Genomic DNA, 9,590 nt, shown 5'->3' with positions numbered 1-9,590 from the left:
CAATTCTGTCCTTTTGGGTATCTCCAGCCTGATCTTAGAGGAACCGACAGAACTAGGAGACAGTCACATTGGGGGACCTCTGTTCATCCTTGGAAGAACAGCTTCTCCTGTTTCCTTTTTGCTTTTTTTTTTTTTTTTCTCTTTTTAAGACTTATTTTTATTTCAAATTATGTGTATTCATATGTGGGTTGGGGGGGGGGGCTGTCGCATAAGTGCAATTTTCCAGAGAGGTCAGAAGAGGAAGTGGGAATCCCCCGCCGGAGTTACAGGCAGTTGGGTGCTGCCCACTTTGGTGCTGGAAACAGAACTTGGGTCCTCTGCAAGAGCAGCACATGTTCTTAACTGCTTAGCCATCTCTCCTGCCTCATGCCTACTCCTTTATGACTTCACATAGTACTCAGTTTCATCCAGTGTCTCCTCTGTCCCTGTTCTTTTCCCCTGACAGTTTACCCCTGAAGTACCTAGATGCCACTCCTGAAGCCCAGTGACAGCTGAGGGACGAAAAGAAAGGTGTGCCTTTTGTTGGAAATTCCAAGAACACATTGCAGGAGACATGTTTACATAGATGAATTACCGGTCGTTTATCTAAAATTCAAGTTGAACTTCACTGCATCCTTCCTTTTTATCTGCTAAATCTGGTGCTGGTACTTGGGATGTTATAGTCAAGAACACACCTGTGGGGCTGGAGAGATGGCTCAGTGGTTAAGAGCACTGGTTGTTCTTCCAGAGGTCCTGAGTTAAATTCCCAGCAACCATGTGATGGCTTACAACCACCTGTAAGATGATCTGATGCCCTCTTCTGGTGTGTCTGGTGTATATTTATATACATAAAATAAAAAAATTAATTAAAAAATACATGTGCTAAGGGTGGCCCTCTCTTAATCTACTTTCATTGAACTGAAACAGTTTCAGGCAGACCCTTCCACACTAGGGGCCAGAGAACATGGGACCTGAGTTCATAGCTTCACTCTATCATATACTAGCTATGTGACCTTAGGCAAGTGACTGACCATCTCTGGGTCTTGTTTTACAAATCTGTAAAACTGTGATAGGGGCTAAAGGAGAGAACACTCTAAAAGCACTCAGCAGTGTAGTGCTTGACACATAATAATTGCTCAATAAATGATCCCAAAGAAAAAGAATACAACATTATAAATCATACCCAGAAGTAGAACAAGAGGGCTGAACCTGTGGTTTGGTTATAATGTACACTTGCCTAGCATGCTTTGGGACAGGAAAGAGGGGACAGCAAGGAAATGGAATAGAGAGAAAAGATGTATGTGCATCACATGTAGTGAGAACCACATGTGGGTATATTATATATATAACATATATATTATGTAATATTATATATGTATAAATATATATTAGGTAATGATATTCAATGATTTACTCCTTGCATCAATGTCAGGAATGTTCAACAAATAATCACATGTATGGTAACAAAGTAGCCCCTCAGATTAGCTATCCCTGTTTTCAGTTGGGGATGGTGGCTCACCATTAGAATCCCAACACTTGGAAAGTTGAGGCAGAAGGATTGGGGATTTGAAGTCAAAAATTTTAATAACAAAATGAAATACACACAAGCACACACACACACACACACACACACACACACATTTGAGGTCATGAAAATCAAGAGGCAAAAAGATTAAGACCTTTGCCCAGGACAGCTTAAGGCATTGGGAATAGCCGAGCCACGTCAAAACCGGGTTCTTACCCTGGCTCCAGCCCAGCCCCTGACCTTATCTACGAGTCCCTCAGAGCTGCAACTTCTCAGCTCTCCTGAAAGAAGATATACTGACTTGGCTCTCAGAGCCATTCCTGGCTGTCCCTTCTCCCCCAGCCCTGCCCCTCTCCTGCTCTCCATTAGGGCAGCAGAGAGAGCTGCTAAGGATGGCCTCAGTCCTTGAACTCCAGCCCCATCCCTCTGCAGCCACACCCCTCCTCTCAGGACTCCCTGAGGTCCCAGGCGTTAGTCTTCATTTTGCGGACCAGGCATCATGAGATTCTAAGCCAGTGGTTCTCAACCTTCCTAATGCTGGGACCCTTTAATCCAGTCCCTCATGTGGTTTGCATTGCTATTCCATAACTGTAACTTTGCTTTTGGTATGAATCACAATGTAAATGGTTTTAGAGATAGAGGAACATCAGGGGGGTCTTGACCCACAGGTTGAGAACCTCTGTCCTGTGCAGTAAGAGCAACTTTTTTTTTAAACCTCTGAAACAGCTTTTCATTAAATAGCAAAGCAGAACTTAAACACGTTTTTTAATATTTGTAACAATGTCACAAAAAGGTTGCAAAATGTCTGCAATGTGAGGAGTACACATCCTTGTAACTAAGTCACCCACCAAGGCTTATATTAATACATTAGATGATTCCACAAGTCAGCAGCCCAGTCTAAGAGCTGGCAGCTGCATTAGTGGATCTTTCTTATTATAAGACCTACTATTATTTCTGATATCAGATCCTTATCAAATGGAAGCTACAAACTAAACATTTTTAAATTTGTTAAGAGAATGACTAAAATTCTGCAAACTAAGTTGAGTTTACAGAACTTCTGGGAACACAACTGAGATAAAAATATCAAGGTTAATAATTATCACATATACAAAACTCTCACATTCATGATTCTGATGCTAACATACTCTCAAATAATTCTGCAAAAGTTCATCTCCTGGGTACAAACAAACCTTGAGACCAAACTTTTAACTGGTCTCTCTTAATCCACTCACATCAGACTCAGCCCACTTTCATTTATGTCCCAAAAGTGCAGCTGTGGGCCAGAGGCAACACACATCTAGAGGGAAAACACTGGAAGTTGGTTATTTCTTTTTATCCATTTTCCCTTCCTATTTCTATCTTTCCTCGAGTTTTTGTTTTTATTTCTCACACACCAGCATCCCTATCTTTCTGACACCTAATGGACTATTTTATGCAATGGGGAGTAAGCGCAGCTTTCTAAAGTCATACAACTGGGCCTGGAACTAAGCGAAGAAAGCTCTGGCTTCAACATTATCTTCAAGCAAGGGGCCCATGAGCCATCCCTCTCCCTAGACTGCAGCAAGGGGAGCAGAAGTGGCTCCTCCACCAGCCACCAGGGTCCCTCCATCTGCAAAAACACCCTCTCCTCTCTCCCTTCCTGCAAGCAAGTCTACGTACTGGGCATCCCAGACCCCTGGAAGAAGCCCAGCACTGTAGACAATGCTCAGCCCTAGTGGGCTGCATGGAGGGCGGGGCCTGGTGCTGAGCCGGCAAGTGTGTGTGTGGGGGGGGGGACTGGGGTCAGAACTCACGCCCTGGGGAGGAGGATCCAGAGGGCTGAACCTCCCAGAGAGAAAGAGGGCATTCAGAGCCTGGAAGGAAAAGGAAAAACCTTCTCTGGTGTTTGACAAGGGGAGAGGAAGGGGGGCAGGGTGGGCGATGCCTTTTCGATTCTCTGCTCAACTGTCGCATTAGCAAAGCCTGCCAGGAAAGCCAAGGAGAGAGGATGTTTGGGGACAAAGACTGAAGGGGGGCGGGGGGAGACTGGGGACAAGGGGGTGGGGCATTGGAGGCTGAGAGCTCAAGCGACAGGCCCAGCGAGGGAACTTAGAAGACAGACAGGAAAGAGAGGTTGTCTCTACTCCAGGCCAGAAACAAGGTGCCTAAGGTTCACCTGAGAAGATCCTAGGCAACAGAAAGGAGACCGTGAAGGAGATCATTGACTTCGAAGGCACAGGAAGGGGCTTTGGATGCTGGGGGTGACCTCTAAGGGTCACCAAGCCAGGGTCTGAAACCAGTGGACTGTGAAGTGCCAGTCAATCATTGACCAGCCTGGGGGGCACAGAAGGTGGTGGTGGTAGCGGCAGCGGTGGTGGGCGGTGTGTGTGTGTGTGTGTGTGTGTGTGTGTGTGTGTGTGTGCAAGCCTTCCTTTTGCCTACCTCACCAGCCAGCCATCAAGTCAGTGCACTGAAAACAAACAGAGAAAGGGAGGGGACAGTCTGGTCCACAGTCCGAGGTCCATGCCACAGTCTAGGCTTACTAAGGAGCTTTGAGACTGGGGAGCACCTTGCAAAGGGAAGTGTCTGTATGAATTAGTTTCTGGGAAGGAGTCCCCTAGGTAAGCACAAGGCCTCCTTGGTGCCAAAGAAAGACAATTCAGGTGCCTTTTTTAGCCTGGCAGTTGCTGTACATACCTCTAATCCCAGCACTTGGAAGAAAGAAGCAGTCAGATATTTATGAGTTCGAGGCCAGCCTGGTCTACAGAGTGAGTTCCACGACAGCAGAGATCTACACAATGAAATCCTGACTCAAAAAAAAAAAAAAGTGTATTTATTTATTTATTTATTTATTTATTCCTTTCATGACAACAGAGTCTCACCCTCATATGTGCTCTGGCTGTCTGGAGACTCTTTGTAGACCTGGCTGGTTTCAAACTTGCAGAGATCTCAGTGCTAGGATTAAAGACTGCATGGTACTATGTTCAATTATAGTAGTCTTTTTAAATAGGAGTAACCTAGCCACCAGGGCTGATCTTTAGTCCAGGTTTATCCCTGATCTCAAGGACAGTACTCAATTTCTGGCTGGGCTGACCCTGGGAAGGCAGGAATGCAGCTCCGAGGTCTTAGAATTCCTTTTATCTCTCAAAACTGCTGTAGAACAAAAATGAGCCTCGGACAGCGAGGTCATGTCTAGGGAAAAAAAACATCCTGAGTACTCACCAAGATTTTATGCATCCAGAACATGTCTTCTGTTTCTTTCTAGAGTCAGAATTTTGATATGTCATCTAATCTGGTCTTGGACTCCTGAACTCAAGGCATCTCCTCTTCCCAGGTGGCCAGCTGGTATTGCAGCCAACCCTGGTTTCCCATTGCTGGATTAGCAATCCCTTGATTGAGTCCCAGGGGCCCACCAAGGCACTCCTTCCTACAGTTTGGGATCCCTTGTTTCCTGAGCTGAGGGGTGTCCTACACGGTGCTGGTACCTCTTAGTCCTCTAAGTCCCTAAATTTGCCTCCCCAGTCACTAGAGTTCATAGTACTGGGTGTGGATAAGAGTTCTGCCTTGGGCTCCGGAAAGAGAAGGCATATAGCATAAAGTCCTTCTTTGATTACCTGGTTTCAGGTTGCTGTCTGAACCCACCTTGTTGTGTCTGCTCTCTGCCCTGTACAGCCAATCTCCTCCTCCCTCCTTCAGTTCTGAGGATTGAATGCAGGGCTTCACACTTTGGTCAAACACTCTTCCTCTGATTTTTCTCACTCTCTAATTTTGAAACAGAACCTCACGGAATTGCCAAGGATGGACTTGAACTCACCATATAGCCCAGGCAGGTCTTGAACTTGTGAATCCCCTGCCCCAAACTTGGGAGTAGCTAGGATCTGTTCTAACTTTAAAGTAAAAGAAAATGATGCTAAAGCACAATTTGCTGCAAAGGTGAAGGTTGGGTGGAAGTAATTAAGTAATGAAATAGTGATCTAGGGGAGTGGGTGGGGCTAGAGAACTTTTTTTTTTTTTAAGGATAAGGTAAAACCTGTCTGACCAAAAAGAAGCAACCTTACACTCCTAGGTCAGACAGTTCTAGACGGAGAAACAGCAAGTGCAAAGGCCCCAAGGCAGGGACAAGTTTGGTATCTTGGAAAAGCAGTAAAGGCTCCAAGGAGAGAGGAAATTTCCTGAGCTTGAGGCCATGACACAGAGAGGTCAGGCCTTGGGGTCTCGTGGACCTGGTGAGGCTTCAGGCAAGAGGAAGCCATGGAGCCCTGGAGCAGACCCATGATCTGATCTCTGCTTAAAAGCTATTTGACTACTGTGCTAAAGAAAAGGAATGTAGGGAGCTGGAGAGATGGCTCAGAGATTAAGAGTACTGGCTGGTTCTGAGTTCGCTTCCCAGCAACCACACGGTGGCTCACAGCCATCTGTAATGAGTTCTGATGCCCTCTTCTGGTGTGCAGGCATAACAAAATAGATATAATAAAGAAATAAACCTTTAAAAAAAAGAAAGAAAGGAAGGAAGGAAGGAAAGAAGGAAGGAAGGAAGGAAGGAAGAAAGAAAGAAAAGGATTGTAGGAGCCAAGTGGCTGGTGGTATGGGCTCAAAAGACAGGGCTTAGACCAGCTGAGGGTAGAAGCAGAAAAGCAGCCAGAGGAAAGCAGGATTAATAGATTTTCTTCTTTTTAGTCTAGTTTAGTTTTAGAACCAAGGTTTGTTGTTGCTTTCATTTTGTTTTGTTTTTCTGGTGTTTGAGGATTTTTTTTTTTTTTTTTTTTTTTTGCTGTTTTCTTCTTTTAAAAAATTATTTATTTTATTTTACTTTATGTGCATTGGTATTTTGCCTGCACGTATGTCTGTGTGAGGGTGTTTGATTCTCTGGAATCAGAGTTACAACTGTTGTGAGCTGCCATGTGGTGCTGGGAATTGAACCTGGGTCCTCTGGAAGAGCAGCCAGTACTCTTAACCGCTGAACCATCTCTCCAGCTTCAGAGGCAGGGTTTCTAAGGATGGTAAAAAAATTATGTGTGTGTGTGTGTGTGTGTGTGTGTCCTTTTCCTTTACTTTCATGTGTTCTTCTTCTCCCCAAAGCCAGTAACTATTTCTACTTATATAACTTCCCAAATATATTCTTTACTTTTTATTAATTTGGTTTTCTGAGATAGTCTCACTATGTAGCTGTGGTTGAGCTATGTAAACCTGGTTGGCTTTGAACACACATCTGTCCTTCCCTCCTCCTTGAACCTTCATACCTGGCCAAGTTGTACTTTAAAAAAAAAAAAAGATTTATTTATTTATTATATATAAGTACACTGTAGCTGTCTTCAGACACACCAGAAGAGGGCATCAGATCTCATTACAGATGGTTGTGAGCCACCATGTGGTTATGGGGATTTGAACTCAGGACCTCTGGAATAAAAGTCAGTGCTCTTAACCATCTCTCGAGCTCCAGATGTGCTTTTTAAAACAAACAATAGTTACTCTTCTTTTTCCTCACTTGAGTGATATATGTACATCGATGTGTCCGTGTGCATTTTGCATTCTATCCTTAACAGAACTATTATTTTCTTTTGCATGTCAGTATATGATACCCATAGCCCATTGTTATGAATTTCTAGTCTACATTCCATTCTCGGTATTACTTCAATTGACAGAATTTATTGTCTAGTTGACGGATATTGGTTTCTTCCCCCACCCCTCTGCTTTTCCTTTCTTTTTGAGACAGGATCTCACCATGTAGCTGTGGTTGGCTAGTATGAAACCTGCTATGTAGACTAGGCTGGTCTTGAATTTACAGAGACATGCCTGCCTCGGTAAGGCTGCCAGACCTAGTCTTCTGGGTGGGTCTGGACAGTCGTGGAGATGCTTGGTTAGATGGTGTGTGTGCAATCCGGTGGAATTAGTGGACAGAGCTAATTAACAGCATGCTATTAACCTAGCATGGAAGTTTCCTTAGTCTTTGGTTTGACACTCCTTGGACCACAAACACCAGGCCTTGCTCAACATTGTTCCTGCAGCCTTGTACACATAAACAAGGAGCCCTTACTGTGGGCTGCTTCCTGGTGTTTGCTCTAAGAACACAGCCTGCTTTCTTTGAACCTTTGTCATACTGTACAGTTTGTTTCGTCTCTCCTCCCAGGACTCAAAACAGTTCTTTTGGAGGGTTTGAGAAAGTCCTGGGAATTGAACACAGGACCTTAAAAGTAAGTGCTGGCAGCCACTGTGTCCTATGAAGTGTGGTCCTGGGAGCCTGGATCAACTGGGGTGATGAGGGAATGGAGAAAGGACAGGCACACTTAGAGAGAAGCTGAATTCAGATGGGCTGCGCTTGCTCTGGTGGTGAGCGTGAACTTACACACCCAGAGCTCAGTGTGGCTATTATGTACAGCAGGAGAAGCAGGACTCCATCGGGGGCAGTCTCAGGTTGCAGGCATCTGGGAGGAGGAAGCTGCAATGGCTAGTTTTTGAACACACTGCTCAATCGCTCATAAACACTAGTATCTTGACCATTCTGTGCCTCAGGGGAAGGAAGCCTTTGCCATTTTCCACGAGTCTGAGGCACTGTTGTACCGTGTGAGCAACACACAGTCGCTCAGAACTTCCTTGGCTTCCTCTGCTTCCCACAAGGAACCGGTTCAAGTCACCTTTCTCCCTTCACTAATGTGGTGGCTGCCACACAGCAGGCTCAATAAGCCCAAACTGCAAAAATGATCCCATGATTTTCCAGCCTGTGGTTCACACAGAACCAAATCTAAATCCGAAAGCAGGTTAAGCTACCAGAATGCAATGTGAAAGGGGCTCTGGGCTGGAGACTGGAGAAAGGGGGGGCACAAGATAATTATTAGCAGGGAAGACATCCAAGAGCTCTCTCAGCTGACAGCACCTTGTCAAAAGACAAAAACCCTGGGGAGAGATGAATCCCTCAATGGGTAAGGACCTGCTGCTAAGAGTGAGCATTTGATTTGATCTCTGGGGCTCATGTGGTGGAAGGAGGGATGTCCCGGAGGTTGTCCTCTGATGTCAGCATACTGTGGCATGTGCATGCCCCACCCCCTCCCACAGAAATAAAGAAAATGTAAGATCAACCGATTAATTAATTTAAAATAAATAAAGTCAAAAGAACAACAAAGTGACTCAGACATCTGATTTTTCTTTCCTTCCTGATTCATAAATGAACTGTTCCTATTTCCTTACATAGAATTCAGGCTTACTCTGGTCTTAGTGGGACCCTAGGTCTTGGAACGTGGAAACAAAGAAACAGAACGAGAGAAAAAATTCTGACTGGGATGAAAGTGGGCAGGAGGAAATAGGAGGAGAGAAAAGAAGCATCGAGTTTCTTCTCAGTTCTCATCCTCAGGCACAGGGCCTCGTGCGCTCTAAGCAAGCTCTTTGCCTCTCATCCAGTGCTCTGCTTCCTCCTCACAAGGATCAAAGCAGAGAGAGTTCTTTACTAAGAAGACTCGGGTAGACCCAAACTGTCTGTTTTTAGTAGCAACTGGTCTACTGTGGGATTTCTACATGTTCGTTTTGATTTCATATAGCATTTAGCATGAGCCACTCCATGTTGCCTTCCTCTGGTTTCTCCGGGCCTCCTGCAGGTGTCCAGTTCAAACGATGGCCTCCCGTAAGTAGTGGAACAGCCGGATAAAGGTCGGAAGGCTCCACTGAAACTGAATGTAGGGGGATGTGAAATGCTGGGGACCTGAGCAAACGTTCATGGAGCTCCAAAGTTTTATTTGTTTTGTTGGTTTTTCTTCATTTTCATTTTTAAAAAGAATCATTTATTTTATGCATATGAGTACACTGTAGCTATCTTCAGACACACTAGAAGAAGGCATCAGATCTCATTACAGATGGTTGTGAGCTACCGTGTGGTTGCTGGGAATTGAACTCAGGACCTCTGGAAGTGCAGCCAGTGCTCTTAACCAGTGAGCCATCTCTCCAGCTCACCTCTTTAATTTTTTTACATCAGTATATTAATTCTGTGTGTGGTGTGGGTAATGGTATAGTACTGAATGCTTGTGGAAGTCAAAGGATAGCTTGTGGGCATTCATTCTCTCCTCCCACTGGTGCCCTTTCTGTCTCCACCTGCCATGTGCTAGGATTATAGGCATGTGCC

Source organism: Micromys minutus, assembly GCF_963924665.1.
Source record: "Micromys minutus genome assembly, chromosome: 10".
Classification (NCBI taxonomy): domain Eukaryota; kingdom Metazoa; phylum Chordata; class Mammalia; order Rodentia; family Muridae; genus Micromys; species Micromys minutus.
Note: the sequence above shows the minus strand (reverse complement) of the source record.